The following is a 16,891-nucleotide window of genomic DNA, read 5'->3' on the forward strand; positions in this document are numbered from 1 at the left end:
CGATGGAGAGCAGCATGTGGAGATTGTGTCAGGGTGGTTGATGATCGTGGATTGAGATGATTTCCGATATCTGACATACCGATGGGGTGTATGCCTTGGTATGGATATCTTGGTGACAGATGGTCGCTGGGATGAGATATTGTCGAGGACGAAATTGACTTCAAGTGGGGGAGGATGTATGGACCTGTGGTCAGGGTCACCTTCACTGTGCGAAGGACGGGCGAGGAGCTCGTGCGAATTTCAAATTGAACGAACCAAGGGCAAGTTTATACGATGTTGGGCGAGTTGAGAGGGTGCTCCCACGAGTTGGGCTGGCCGAACCTCCACTCAGGCGAAGGAAACATGTTGAACAAGTCGGCTTTGGGTGTTGGGCATGGGTTGGCCGGGTGACATAACTCGCCACCCGCCCATATATATTGGTGGACGGTTTGTGGAGGCAAATCATCATTTGATCATCACGAGTTCGATCAAGGAGTTCTGCAGTGCGTGGATGAGCCTGCACGATGGGCGGAACTTGGGTGAAAAACTCGTGCAGAAAAGTCAGGTGAAAAACTCGGGTGAGAAACTCGGGTGAAAAACTCGTGCAGAAAAGTCGGTTGAAAAACTTGGGTGAGAAACTCAGGCGAAAAACTTGTGCAGAAAACTCGGGCGAAAAACTCGTGCAGGAAACTCGTGCAAGAAAGTCGGGCAAGGTAGTCGGGCAGAACTCGGGCGAGGTTGTTCAGGCAGAACTCGGGCGAGGTCGTTCAGGTAGGACTCGGGCGAGCCTGGTGAGGTCGTCGGGCGACCTGGGTGAAGTCGTTCGGGTAAGGTCATTGGGCGACCCAGGTGAAGTCGTTCGGGCGAGCAGGGTGAAGTCGTGTGGCGACCCGGGTGAGGTTGTTTGGGTGAACCGGGTGAAGTCATGTGGCGACCTGGGTGAAGTCATGTTGTGACTTGGGTGAAGTTGTTCGGGTGAACAAGTTTGGGTGGACGTGCGGACGGGCGGCTAGGCGAGGGCGCGACGTGAATGCTGAAACGAAGAATCGTGCGGATGGGCGACTTGGGTAGGGCGACGGTGAAGTGTTGAGGTTGTGAACGAAGGTGTGACTCGTGTGGAGGCGCCCATGTGAGGCGACTTGGTTACGACGAGGCGCGCCCATGTTGGAAAAACAACACGATCATGCGATGAGGTGAACGAAGGGCTGGTGAGTCATGCGGTAACCGTGCGGAGGCGCCGATGAGCTGGGAAACCGAGTTTGCCGAAGTTGGAAATTTGGCTAAGTGTAAATTTGGGGTTTCCCAAGATTTAACTTGTACTTATAAAAGAAGATTATATATATTGATTTGGGCATACTCATATTGTATGGAGTTGCCCCTCCCTTTATACTGTTGTGCATTTCTATTGTATAATGCTGTTTATGTGAATGTTATGGGCTTTCACTGTATAAAGGATAAAAATAATACTTGGTAACAAAAAATAAACTAATTATGGAATGTTAGGCGTAGTCTACAATCGTAAGTATTAGTGAAAAGAAAACAATTGGTAGTGCCACACCTCGCTATAGTGCGGTTGGAAGAGTATCGCAAGTGTAGGGGTGTGACACATCCCATCAAGACAAGTTGAAGTCGAGACTTAGTAAGAAAGAGTTTGTGCACTCTAGTAGGTTGGGGAATCTAAGAACCACCCTACTAAGCATCCTCTGTTTCGGGAGACTCAATTTGAGCTCCTCGTTGTAAAAACTCTGCTTTAAGACACAATAAAAGAAGGCCACCACTGGAAGCTGGATCAGAGACGTAGCCCAGGAGGATTGGGTGAACTCCTTATTAATTTGTTGTGTCTTCGTATTTTCTTACTGTGTTTCTCTTACTGTTTTCCATTTTCCCTTGTCTATGTATTTTGTAATCGTATCGATCTGTTGCCTAAGATAACATAGACACACACCAACACATGAGTCTGTAATACCTTCATTCATTAATTAATTAACTGAGGTCACTCACGAGTGATTTTCAGATCAACAACACATATTTTCCATTGGCATATCATGGACTAAAGATAACAAGTTATTCATACAGAGGTCAGACGATAGATAACCAACTATTGATAACTGCACAAGTCTTCCAGTACTTTACCCAGCTTATTTTAGGAGTCACACATAGTTTCATACGAAACTAACCTACGAGGGAAAAACAAGAAAACAAACAATAAAACAAAGCGAAAGAAGAAGTAAATGCGAAAACAAAGCAAGTAAGAAAACAAGCAATAAGACAAACAAACATGTAAAGCAAGTAAGAAAACAAGCATGCAAGAAAACAACCAAAAGCAAACACTACTCCTATTCCCAAGATATCGGTGCATGAGCCTGATCACATGAAGTGATACTTAAAATGCAGCCACCAATGCATTGGTTGACTCTTGTTGGTGAAGGCATGGTTTGTGAGAAACACAGCTGTGCGAACTAGCAAACATGAAAGATATAACAATGAAGACAAACACACTCCAAGCTTCAATGTGTCCATAGAACATAAGTGAGTGCAAGTGCATGACATACAGTCCGTTGACTCATCATGGTGCTATGTGACACTATGTGCAGCTATGAAGCATACGCATACTCTTGACTATGACATGCAAGAAAATGAAAGAAACAAAGACAACTTTTGTCGTGCATGTGTGGTTGCTATGTAAGGTTCCTCCAATTCATGAGTGATGGGATCATGTAGTTCGAGTGGAGAAAGAACAATCTTTGTGTGGGATTGATATTCAATTCATACAGATGAGTGATGAGGAGATTTGGGTGTTTCTACAATTTCCTGGTCGGAAGTGAAACAAATCTCATGACAGCATGGGCTTGACATAATCGTCATCTCGAATTGAAGTTCCTGGATAGTCTGGGGGGTTTCAACTTTGTCTACGGATAGATCGTCATAAACAGGTGGCTTTGAAAAATCAACTATGATAGAATCATCATCTTAATAGAATACGAGAGCAAATAGATCACGATAGCTATGATCAACAAAATCTATGATTTCATCGACATCCTCATGATCTGATGAATCAAACAGAGGCGTAGATGAAAAGCAAACAAATGCACCCTCTGTATTTCCGGAAAAGGCAGATGAAAATTCAAGTGGATTTTCAATGAATAATTTATCCTCTCCGTTATCGGATGATGGATTGACATCCGGTGTGTTCTATGAATGATCAACAATGTGTGCATCTGTAGATGGAGATAAACATGAAAAATCATGGATGGCAAGTTCATCAAAGATGTTAGGAAAGAGAGGAGGAGGTTTGGACAGAAGGGAGTCATCCTTCGCCGAGTGTTGATGCTCAAGCTCCCAGTCATACTCTTCATGAATGACAGTGGATGTTGGTTGTACAACAAGAACTTCATCGATGGCTTGATCCTCATTCACAACAAGTGTACATTCTGAAATGGAAGAAAACAAGACAATATTATTTGGAGGATCGTACGAGTAAGAAGATGAGGGTTGAGGTACAAAACGCATGTGACAAATCAATGGACTCACAACCAAATCTATGTGAAAGTTAAGAGAAGTGATGTTGGGAGGATGTGATAGTTGAACAAATGTGTGTGCTTGTTCTCCCGTATCCTTAAAATCTAGGGATGATTTTTTCATGTTGCTTTTTTCTATTTTGGGAAAAGGAAGTGCATGCATGCAAGTCAAGTTTTCTTGATCCCAGGTGGAACCAGTCAACCCGATGGCACATGAAACAACCTACTTACCTGAGGGAGAAATTTGCGCATTTCTAAGAGGGAGCTGGGTTGGCTGCCCAGAGGGATTGCACAATTTTTGGGCTGATCAGTCCTGCTAGGTCAGATTGGTAGTTTTCTCTAGGAAGGTTGACAAGTAGGATTACGCAATTTTTGAGCCCAACAAGTTGCCAGTCAAGATTGCGTAATTTCTGGAGGGAAGGATGCTTCCACTCCATAATTGTGTAATTTATTGAGGGAGATGATAAACCAGCAGCTGGGCCAAGTTCAGGGAAGCAACCTATGAGGGGAGTGAAACAAGACATCATGCACAGGTTGTCATGCTACTAGAAAACCACTAAAGCTCATGTACTTGATAGTGCAGTACATGCTGCTGAGGATGGTTGGTAGGGAGGCTCCAAAATGAAGCTAGGGAAAAATTTTGGAGGGTGGTTGTAGTTGCTACAACACTTGGTGACACACTGGTAGAACTCCAGAATCTTTGAATGGACCTTGTTAGTGAAAAGCAAGTCTAACACCTCTGGAAATATTGTTCAGTTCTCTGTTCATCTCGGTTTCCACACTTGCTTGATTGTAAGATGTAGCATCTGCGAAGCTCTTGGTTGGTCGACACACATTCCAAGCCAAGACAACACATTTTTTTTGATTGGGGATGAGGGGTATATTGGTGCACAAGCAGTATAGTCGTCAGAGTCTTAGTTTCATATCTGGTGTTGCTCCGCTGCCAACAGGCCTGGAAAGTACCCAGCAGAGTCACGTAGGAACACAAGCATCGCTCCACTACTAGTGAGCCTGGTCAGTACTCCAATGGATTTACTTGCATGACCTCTTTGCACAGGAAGGATTTATCTTCTTTCGTCTTATTCATTTCTCATTTTGAAAATTGTTCACTTTTCATTTTTCATAACTATGCATAGAACTTATTCATTTTAGAGGTGGAAGAGGGATCTCGACTTATTGAGAGTAGAAGAGGTTGTTCCTTCAGAGAAGTAGTTTATATATACCTCTGATGTGCATGTTAAGGTTTTCCCCTTCACCTTACTCTACTTGACTGGCCTACCAAGGGTTAACAAAAAAAAAACGGACTAGAGTAGGTGACACTAGTTAATGTACAAGATTTGTGTTTTCACGAAGGTTCGCTTCGAGCAACACGTATTTTCCATTGGCATATCATGGACTAAAGATAACAAGTTTTTCATATAGAGGTCGGACGATAGATAACCAAGTATTTATAACAGCACAAGTCCTCTTGTACTTTACCCAACTTGTTTCAAGAGTCACACACGGTTTCATGTGAAACTAACCTACAAGCACAAAACAAGCAAACAAACAACAAAACAAAGCGAAAGTAGAGGTAAATGCGAAAACAAAGCAAGTAAGCAAACAAGCAAGCAGACAAACAAACATGTAAAGACAGTAAGAAAACAAGCATGCAAGCAAATTACCAAAAGCGAACACTACTCCTACTCCTAAGCTAATGGTGCATGGGCCTGATCATGTGAAGTGATACGTCCAATGCAACCACTGGTGAATTGGTTGACACATGTTGGTGAAGGCATGGTTTGTGAGCAACACAACTATACGAACAAACAAACATGAAAGATATAGCAATGAAGACAAACACACTCCAAGCTTCAATGTGTCCATAGAACATAAGTGAGTGCAAGTGCATGACATACAGTCTGTGGACTCTTCATGGTGTTGTGCGACACTATGTGCAGCTATGAAGCATACGCATACTCATGAGTATGACATGCAAGCAAAAGAAATAAACAAAGACAACTTGCATTACGCAAGTGTGCTTGTTATGTAAGATTCCTCCACTGCATGACCGATGGGATCATGTAGTTTGAGTGGAGGAAGCACAATTTTTGTGTGAGATTGATCTTCAATGCATACAAATGAGTGATGAGGAGCCTTGGGTGTTTCAACAATTTCCTGATCAGAGGTGAGACCAACCTCAGGACAGCGAGGGCCTGACATAACCATCAGCTCGGGTTGAAGTGCCTCGACATTTTTGGGTGTTTCAACTTCGTTGACATATATATCATCATAAATAGGTGGCTTCAAAAGATCAACTGTGATAGAATCATCATCGTGATCCAATACGGGAGGAAATAGATTACGACAACTACGATTAACAAAATCAATGATTTCATCGACATCCTCATGATCTGATGAATCAAATAGAGGGGTAGATGAGAAGTGGACAAATTCACCCTCTGTGTTTTTGGAAAAGGAAGATGAAAGTGAAGTGGATGTTCATTGAATAATTTATCCTCTTCATTATCAGATGATGGATTGACATCAGGTGTGTTATGCGAATGATCAACAATGTGTGCATTTGTAGATGGAGATACACATGCGAAATCATGGATGGCAGGTTCACAAAAGATGTCAAGAAAGAACGGAGGAGGCTCAGACAGAAGGGAGTCATCCTTTGCCGATTGTTAATTATCAAGCTCCCAGTCATACTCTTCATGAATGACAGCTCGTGTTGGTTGTGCAACATCAACTCCGTTGATGGCTTGATCCTCATTCACAACAAGTGTAGAGTATAGAATGGAAGAACACAAGACAGTATCATCCGAAGGATCATCCGCGTATGAAGATGAAGGTTGAGGTACAAAATGCATGTAACACCTGAATGGACTCACAACCAAATCTGCGCAAAAAATAAGCGAAGTGATGTTGGGAGGATGTGATAGTTTAATAGATGTGTGTGCCTATTCTCACGCATCACTCTGTAGTGGTGGAGTTGTTTGATGAGTGGACGACGGACAATCACTTGTGACAGTGACTGTATCCGTCTGTGATTGCGCAACTCCATCACTGAAGTATGCTGAGCGAGTCTTGGGCTCAAAATTCTCATTGGGATGGACTGATTTGTTAAGAAAATACTCAAACCTATCCCAAAGATAAGGAAATTTCATCTAGCTTTTCGGTGCTTCAAACTGCAAAACACGGAAGTGCTACCAAAAATCCACAGGCAATTCATGCAGGGCCTTTCATTATTGTAATGGTTTTTGGTCAAGAGGTTCTTTATCAAAATTATGGAAAGTAGATTTAATGAGATCACATAACTGCTCAAGTGAGTGGACACTGACAACCTGTAGGCTGCAGTACCACCGTTGTGGGGATTCGTGAAGTGTGTATGCAAGCAGAAGGCTGGCCTCTTCGTCAGAACATCCATCTTCCTCATCAAGCATGGCAAGGAAGTCTTGTAAGGACATAGGCTAGGCCACTTCACCTTCACCATCATACGTGAATTTAGACAAGAGATGAAAAAATCCCTCGTGATGTTGTGAGGTTCGGCATGCAAAAACCATTGTGGAGGGGTGAGTGTAACAAATCCATGATAGATGTGCAAAGTTTCAAAACAGGATGAGAGGACACATCTTGTCATCTGGCCCTCATTCTAGTGCCATAAATGTTGACCGTGTTGGACCCACCAACATGTCAATGGATCTCCTCGATAAGAAGTCCCAACTAGACCTTAGACCATTTGCTGTAGGAGTCCCAACAGTGGGTCGTACGCTATCGCCTTAACCGCGATTTTGCATAGAGGCAAGTAAGATGTCCCTTTTGGTAGAAAGGGTGTGACATATGTAGCAAGTCAAGGAAGGTGAATGAGTGGTTCTAACACACAGAGGGTGAGGTGAGTGTGCCCCTTGGAAACTTGTGAAATGACAGAGTAAGAAGGGAACACACGAGCAAAGATGCATCAAAACATGGAAGGAAAGTAAGCTAGCAATCCAAAGTGATGGTTAAACCAACAACACATTTCAGTAAGATTCATACATACATATACATAAAATAGTTACACATGCATGCGTAAGCAAACAAATACATATATCATTTAGAGTAAACAAGATAGCTAAAATACAATACGACATATGCATGAAACGTGTTGGCTCTATTATATTGAGAAATGTAAGTTCCAGTAATACAATTGATAAGCCTCATCATTGGGTAATTATATGGGCCTTAGTTCACCTCCTAGCTTAGTCAAACCAACTTTTCTCACAACTTATAACATGTTTTTTATTATATTTTGTTTATGAGATGAGTTAGAGTTGGATATGATGCCTAGTGGACTAATATGCATTGAATGTAGGATTGAAGGAGAAAATCAAGGAATTTTGGCAAATAATAAGGTTAAAACTCGAATGGGACAAGGGAGAGGGATTGTAGGAGGTAAATCCTCCTCATTTACTTCTCCCCCATTTGAATATTCCTCCATCCATCACACCAGCTCGGAGTGCAAGAAGCCAAGACATGAGGATTAGAAGGCAGCCGAGAAAGTGAGAGACAAAGAGCTAGTTTATCTCGAGTTTGGGAGCCGAGCCTCCCTAATTTTAAGGAAGTCATTGGGGACTTCAGTTTTATAAGTAGAGAGGCCTAGAGCCTCATTAGGATTTGAATTTTTGTTGTAAAACTCTAAGCTATTTTTGAGCTCCATACTTGTGAAAGTTTTATTGATGTAATTTTCTATCTTGGTAATAAGAATGAGTTTTTTTTTGAGCCAGCACTAAGTTAACTCAGAGGGTTGAAGCTCTTGGGTTAGGGCCCAACCCTAGCAGCCAAGGCTCCTCTTTCTTGTATCTGTATGTTTAGATTAGTCTCATAGCTTCATTGTTAATTTTCTTTTAGATGTGTTTTCATTGCAAGTAGTGTAGATTGGATTGGTTGTTTATTAGTTTGCTTCCATTTGTGCCTTACCTTAGTAGCAAGTTAGCAGGGATAAAAGGAGTACCACAAGGTTGTTAGTGGGTGTCTTGGCCTCATTTCCTCCCTTTGGGATCATGATTTGAGGAAGGGACCCTTGTGTAGCCCCAAAAACACAGATTTCTATTTCTTGCATAAGCTTTAGAGTTTACTGTATTTAAGTTAGAATTTGATCAGTTTTTCAATGCAGGATTTCATTTCCATCTCTTATATCTTCACTCTTGCAGTAGATCTCATCCATTCTTTCATTCCCTTCAGAAAATTTCCTCTTGCATCATGTAGGTAGTTAGTTCATTAATTCTGCTTTCCTAGCTTATGAGAATGCTTCTTGTTTACAGAGATTTTTGGGAATTATACATGTTTTATGTAGAGCATGTGCTTTAGGAGGAGAAAAAGACTTCATATCCAGTAACCACCTTCCACTCCATCCACCATAGTCATTCCTTATTTTCACCATTGCCTTCACTAGTTTTCATCATTTTCATAGAAATTCTTCCAAGCATATTGATTGAATCCAACCATCCTCTATCTTTGTTGTTGAATTCTAAGTGATACTAGACATTTCCTCACTTAATTAAACCCATCTACCACCTTCCCTAAGCCTTCAATCACTTCCAACACCTTCCATTTTTCTCTCGACTGTATCCTGTAGGTTTACAGGGAATCCTGTGGGTTTTCCTGAAATGGCCTGTTTTGAGGCTGAATTGAGGAAAAACCTCTAGGAAGTCACCAAAATCCTCCCAAGGGTCTCCCACACCATCCAACCATCTCCTAACCCTTCCATCCATCCTCCAACATCCTTAATTCACCTGCCACATCACCAGAAGAAATTAGTTTGCATACTTGATTTTGCATGAAAAGACAAAAAGACCAAAACAGATTAATTTTAGTCCCTTTACTGACACACTAGTGATGTTTGATGCTTCTTACTTCCATGCTTAGATAGTAGAATTTTTTTCATGTTAATTTAGCATTATTACAAATCATAGTTTCTTGGAAGTTAATTAGGAAATGGTGTGATTTAGCATTGAATTTCGATCTTTTCCATTATTGCAATAGAGTAGCTCTCCCTTAGAGAAGATTCCCTTTCTTCCATCAAGAAACCAATATTATTCTGACTCCATAGAATTATGGCTTGAAAAACCCAGTGGTCTCTCGCCAGCTGAATCGTGACAAAAGGCATAACCATCACTTTTACTTGTGTATACAGCACTGTCACCTCCAAGTTTGTACGAACCCCGGGTTGACAAAGTAAAGTTGGTAGCCTAGGAGTTGCAGAATTCTTGTGGAAATATTGGTGCTCATCAATAATACAACCATGATCAACCACTAGTTCTAATAATGGAACGTTACAATCACTGCTACCTGCTCCTCCAAAGAGATATACTAGCTCTGCATAGTGGAGAAGCCAAGGCTCGTTACAATATTGTCCAAGCTCTCTCTATGCTACTCCGATCGAAAGCTTGGCTGAGCAAAAGCCTCTATAATGAGTTATGAGGGACTATATATAGCAAAGGGTGGGGTGGCCCTTGAAATTCCCCTTTGTGACAGTTCAACTACCCTCATGATTCTTCATCTACTCTATGATTGGGACATCCAACTATCGAATCTTGAACTTCCACTTGATAAGACATTACATACAATATACACATGTACCCTTGTGAGACAAAATAGGCTTGAACACGCCATGCAAGACATCACTATGACTCAAACAACTATTGGAATACCATCTCTTCGACATCCTCATGGTGGTCGACGGTGGAGAAATGATGCTAATCTCGGTAGTCCGTGATGGTGTCCATGTAATCTAAGGTGAAATTTTTTGGAAATGAACTCTTGCCTCCATAGAATCCGGGTTATGAAAATATTTCGTAACATTTTTATTTAATATTCTTTTTGTCCATATCCTATCTTAACATTTTGTAAACATATTTTTCATTTTTGACTAATTTAATCTATCTTATCGAAACCAAAAAATGCTACAACATCGGCTCTAACTGGGGACTGCTTTCTCCTGTAGAATGCAGAGAACCTGCAGATCCATGTGCTTTCTCCTTGGGCTCTGGAGTGTTTTCTGTAAAAAAAATTCTCACTAACAGCTTAAAAAGAAACCAAAATATTTACAATGAAATGTATCCCAAATTCTTAGTACTGAATGAAATGTTTGAGAAACCTTCCATTTACAAGATAAGTGGAATATTGTCCCTCAAGATTTTGCAGCACAAAGGTGTTGTCACCCTTTACTTCAACAATTGCTAATGGACCAAACCATAGATTATCAAACTTGCCATGCTTTCCCTTTTCCTCCCTCCTGGAGTCCCATCTTAGAACTAGGTCACCTTCTCTGAAGTCCCTTTCCCTGGATGTTCTTTCAAACAGGCTTTTCATCTTATTCTGATATTTCTTCAATTTGTATTGAAAATCATCTCTGTTTTCATTAAGTTCAATAATTTGGTTTATTCTCCTTGAAAAGTCATCAGGTTCATCTGTTAAATCCTGCAGAAATTTTAAAACAGGGAAGGCCAAATTGGTAGGGAAGATTGCATCTTTCCCATAGACTAAATGAAAAGGATATTTTCTAGTAGATATTTTTGGATTTATTCTATTTTCTCATACTGCATAAACTAAACGAGAGTCCCAACTATTTTTATGATCTTCTAGGGTCTTTTTGATTACCCTTACCAGACTTTTATTTGAGGATTCTGTGAGGCCATTACCTTGAGGGTAGTATGGAGTTGAATGATGTAACGAAATCTGATATTTCTGGCAAAAATGAATCATTTTAACACTAGAGAATGCTACTGCATTATTTGTGACAATTTGAGTTGGGCAACCAAACCTAGATAAGATGTTTTCTTCAATGAATTTAATTACTACTGAATCAGTAACATTTCTTACTAGAATTGCTTCTACCCATTTAGTGAAGTAATCTGTTGCTGTGAGAATCCATCTGTGCTAATTACTTGAAGTGGGATGGATTTCTCCAATAAACTCTAATCCCCATTGAAGGAAAGGTGCTGATATTATTAATGGCACTAATGGAAGAGTTGCTAGTTTCTGCTTACCAGCAAACATCTGACAAGGAACACAACCTCTGACCTTTTCCCCTACATGCAAGAACAATATTGGCCAATAAAATCCTCCCCTTAATATCTTGTATGTTGTTGCTTTCCAAGCATATTGTCCTCCACAAAATCCTGCATGAAACTGATCAATGATTCCTTCAGTTTCTAATTCTATTAAACATAATAACAAAATATTCAGTGGATCTTTCCAATACAAATTTTCATTTATGATGTAGTACTTGACTAGTTTCAATTTAAGACTTTTACACTGGGCTTTGGAAAACGATGCTGGACACTCAAAATGGAGGAGAAAATTTACAATTTCTTTATACCAATTTGACAATAGAAATTTGTCATCAATATGTAAAGGGCTAATTTGATCTGAAGGTAAAGGTTCTTGTGGATTCTTTTCTTCGGGTTGAAGAGAAGGTTCTTGTGGATTCTCCCCTTGTAGAATTAGGAAAGGTTCTTGTGGATTCTTTCCTTGTGCAAGGACAAAGGGTTTTTATAGATTCTTCTCTTGTACTAGGACAAAAGTTTCTTGTGGATTCTTCCCTTGTACTAGGACAAAAGGTTCTTGTGGATTCTTCCCTTATACTAGGACAGAAAGTTCTTGTGGATTCTTCCCTTATAATTCTAAAATAGAATTGATTCCAAGCACTTTGCAATTGGATTCTGCTAGAATCTTGGCTAATCCATGGCCTTTTACTAGCTTTGTAGTTTTGATAGTTAGATCAAACTCAAGTATTTGAGTGATCCACCTACCTCTTTTCCCATCAGTGTCAGGTTGAGTTAAAACAGTTTTTACAACACCATTAGGAACATAAGCAGTAATAGGTGAATGTAGGACATACATCCTGAAAGATTTCAGGGCTTGAATGAGGGCATATGCTTGCTTCTCGATTATGTCATATTTAAGCTTGGCATCTCTCATAACCTTATTGAAAAAGGCTATGGGCTAGTCATGGGAATCTTCATTCTTTTGTAATACGACAATAACAAGGGTTGTTTCTGAGGAAAAAGAAAAGATACTGAATGGTTTAGTATAATCAGAGCTGGCCAAGGTGGGACCTTCAGAGATAAATTTCTTGATCTAATCAAATGCGTGCCTGGAAGAGTCAGTCCATTTAACTTCATGATCCTTTTCGAGCATGTCAGTTATATCTTTTACAATCTCTGCATATTTCAGGATGAATCTCCTTAAAAAATTAATCTTACCCAGAAAAGCTTGAATTTCTTTCTTGTTTCTAGGTAAGGTCAATGTTTCAATGGCAGACACACACTTAGGATCAATTACCACTCCTTCCTTTGAGATTATATGGCCTAATAATTTTCCTTCTTTAATAGCAAACAAAGACTTTTTATGGTTCAATGATATCCCAAATTTCCTACACCTGTCAAAAACCTTGTTTAAGTGATTTAGATGTTTCTGATCAAATTTAGAAAAAACAATAATGTCATCAAGATAAATAACTACAAATTTGTTTACCTGACCCATGAAAGCTACATCCATAGCTCTCTAAAATTTTTCTCCAACATTTGATAAGCCAAATGGAATTCTAGCGTACATAAATGTACCCCAGGGTGTAGTGAAGGCTGTCTTTTCCCTATCTGCTGGATCAACATTCACTTGATTATAACCTGAAAAACCATCAAGCATAGAAAGTATTTGTGCTCCTGAAACCATTTGAAGTAACTGATCCATCTTGGGCAAAGGGTAATTATCCTTTAATGATGCTTTGTTCAAATTTCTAAAGTCCACACAAAGCCTGATTTCTCTATTATTTTTCCTAACTGGAACTAAATTTGCAACCCAATTATAATATCTAAGAGGGAGAATGATCTGGGCATCTAGCATTTTCTTAATTTCCCTTTCTACAGTTGGTAGAAGGGCTGGATTTACCCTCCTAAGTTTCTGTTGATAAGGTTTTGCTTCTGGCTTTGAAGGAATCTTATATTGTATTAATGAAGAGTCATAGGTCTTAAGATCAGCATAAGTCCATGCAAAAACATCCTTATAATTTTGAAGTAACTTAAGATACTGAGCTTTGATCTCAGGGTCTAGAGATGCACAAATTTTGATGCTTTTGACATCATCATTTGTTCCAATGTTAATTTCCTCTATGTCCTCTTCAGAAGAAATGGATTGAGGATTTCGGAGAACATCATTTTGATCAATTTTTTTTTTCTAAAGGTATCAAGCCTTTTGGAATAAAATTGTTAGACAATTGAATAATATTATGATCAACAATTTTTGAAGTGAAACTTGAAGTATCAGTCTCACTTGTATTTTCATTTATTTCAGATCTATCTTCATGAATTTGTAGAAGAGAAAATTGATCTACAAGTTGTAGAAAAGATTTCAAGTGTTCATCATCTTCAAATATCTGCCAGTGTTTCAGATTGTTTGGGATAGATGGTCTACATTTGACTTGTATTTGGTACAGTACATTAGTCTAATCAGGAATTTTAAATGAACTAGCAGAAACAACTAAGGCATCTGCATGAATATTATGATCTCTTGGAATATAAGTCAAATTAAAGGCATCAAATAAGTTTTCAACTAAATCCCATACTTCATTTCGGTAAGACCAAATTCTAGGATGTTTAGTCTGGAAAATACTTCTCACTTGTTTGACAATAAGTTCTGAATCAATAAAAACACTTAAGTTTCAAACCTTTAAGCTTTTGGCTAATTGCAATCCTAAAAGGAAATCTTCATATTCAGCCACATTATTTGTAACTTCAAAGTCGAGCTTACATGATTGGGTAATGTTTTCTTTCTAGTGATATTAAAACTACTCCAGCTCCTGATCCATCTTTTGTACAGGAGCCATCAAAGAATAGTTTCCATATATCAGTTTTATTTGGTACTGGACTTTCAATTACATCTTCAATTTTAAATTTGAGTTTCATGCACTTGGTTTGAAGAGAGTTGAAAGCAACCAAAATCTTGGTAAATTGCATAAATGGGATGGTTCCTTGGCTGGTCTGTTTTACAAATAGTGTGTAAAAATCTCACCTCCCTATATAATCTTAGTTGTTCTCCCCCATAAACTGGAATAATAGCATAAGACATATCCATCTGAAGAGTTCCCCTAATTTGGCACAACAAGACCTTGAAAGGAACATTCCAAATTTGGGAGGGATATCTGTGACAGCTATATCAAGAATTATATTTTTCACTGGAATTTGGGCAAGGGTGACTACTAAATCCTTAATCAATCCTAAGCAAGGCACCCTCTTAGAATCAAAGGTGTAAAAGTAATGATAAGATCTAGTTATGTCAAGTTTCAAATGATCCATGATAGTTTTTGGCATGAGGTTATGTGATGCTCCAGAATCAAGCATACAATTATACAACATGGAATCATTTGTCTTAAGAGTTACATAGAAAGGAGGCACTACTTCATCTATCATATCTGAGCTTGGGCCAAAAACAACTGCTAGTTTGTCATCTTGCAGACTAATGATATCACCTTCAACATCAGCTGAGGTATTTTGTATCCATTTGGAGACCTGATTTTTATATCCATGGTTCTTAGAAAGTTCTGAAAGAGGAATTGGGATTTTAACTCTTCTAACTCCTTTTCAACATTAAAAGTATTCAATGCATTTTTGTCATTTTGAGGAATATCAATTGGCTATCCTAATGGTTGAATAAAGGCTGTTTGAGTTTGAGCAGCTTTGGCATGAGGTTAAATTACTGGAGTTTCCTTAAGAGGTATTCTAGGGCCAGGCCTAGGCCTAAGGTCATATCTTTTGTTCAACTCTGCAATTAAAAATTCAGAGAAATCATGGTATTTAGAAACCTGTGAATATTCTTGATCTTCTTGAACTTGATTTTGTTGTGAGAGAGGAATGATAACTGTTTGATCAGAGGAAGTATCAAAATTATTTATATCTTTAGTGATGGTCATAGTATTATCATCAGGTTGTTGATCATCTATCAACAAAGGAGTGGGAACCTATTGATCATTACTAGGTCTCTGAAGAATTCGTAATGGTGGATTTCTTTGATACTGACCTTGATTTTGATTTTGGGGTCTGGAAACTGTTTGTTGAGTTGTCCTAGGTTGAGTCTCAATCTTGGAAATTCTATTAGATATATTTCTAAGAAGAGAAGTTATTTCATCTATTTTAGAATCTTTAGTTTTAGTCTTAGAGGAACTGGAAGCCTCTGGTGTCGATTTGAATTTTATTTGGGCCTTTTTCTCTTTAGCTTTCAAAGTAGTTGAAGCAGCCCTGTTTGCTTCTACCTCAATATCATTTGTTTGCATATCTTCAAGAGTTCTTGAAGTTCTCTCTCAGCATAATAGAAAAATCATCATCAAAGGCTTTAGAAAATATAGACTTTGCTGCTGCTACAGGGGGTTTACAATCAGGGGGCATTTTATGATAAATCTTATTGAATCTTTTGATGAAGTCTAATACAGGTTCACCAAAATTTATTTTAAGTTCATCAAACTCAGTAAGAAATTAAAGAGGATCTTTTTTCACACCCCACTGGTTTTTAAATGTAGTTGTAAGCTCTTCCCAATTTCTAATGGTATTTGCAAGTAACTACCTAAACAAAATTATTACATTTCCTTCAAGTGACTATACAAAAAATCTCATGTAGACATTTTATCGTTCAATATTCATGTTATTTGCAAAGTCTAAAAAGGCTTGAAGATGGTCTTCAGCTGAAGGACCGGTCTCTCCATTATACCTGTATCCAGCTGGGAATGCATCAAGATTAGGAGGTAAGACTAAAGCTGCATATCTAGCCTGTACAATAGGTTGGAAAGCCATAGTGGGTGGTGGTGTATGAGGTGTTTTTGTGGATGTAGAAGTTGAAGAAGATGAAGAAGAAGAGGAAGAAGTTGAAAAAGGTAATTGAGGGGTTGAAAAACTAGTTGGAGGTGAAGAAGGAGGGGATCTTCTGGGTGATTTCAAAGGAGTCCTAAGAAATAACTTTTGGACTTATGGATGAATACCTTCCTTTGTTTCAAAGAGTGGATTTGAATATACTGAGAAGGTCTCTTCGGGTTGTTCAAAAGTAGAAGCTTTAGGTAGTCCAAAAGTGGGAGGAAACGAATAAGTGGTAGGGGATATGAAATCTGTTGGTTTATATTATGGTTTTAGGAGATCCTGGTGGTAGTGAGTGTCCTGGATGAGTTTCAAATGAATGAATGAGGAATACTAATTTAAAATCAACTCCTATTCTTAAAAGTTCAGCAATTGTAGGTGATAGGTGGGAGTAATCTGGACTGGATGGAATGTTACTATAAGGATCAAATGATGGTAAATCTTCGGAATGAAAGACTGAAGAAGAAGAAAAAGAAGAGGTTGATGTCCCCTTTTAGAACTGGCTTTTCTTAAAATTTTTAGGATCTGACA

Source organism: Pinus tabuliformis, chromosome 9 (genome assembly GCF_031772625.1).
Source record: "Pinus tabuliformis cultivar Carrire ecotype Pingquan chromosome 9, CPIR1, whole genome shotgun sequence".
NCBI lineage: Eukaryota > Viridiplantae > Streptophyta > Pinopsida > Pinales > Pinaceae > Pinus > Pinus tabuliformis.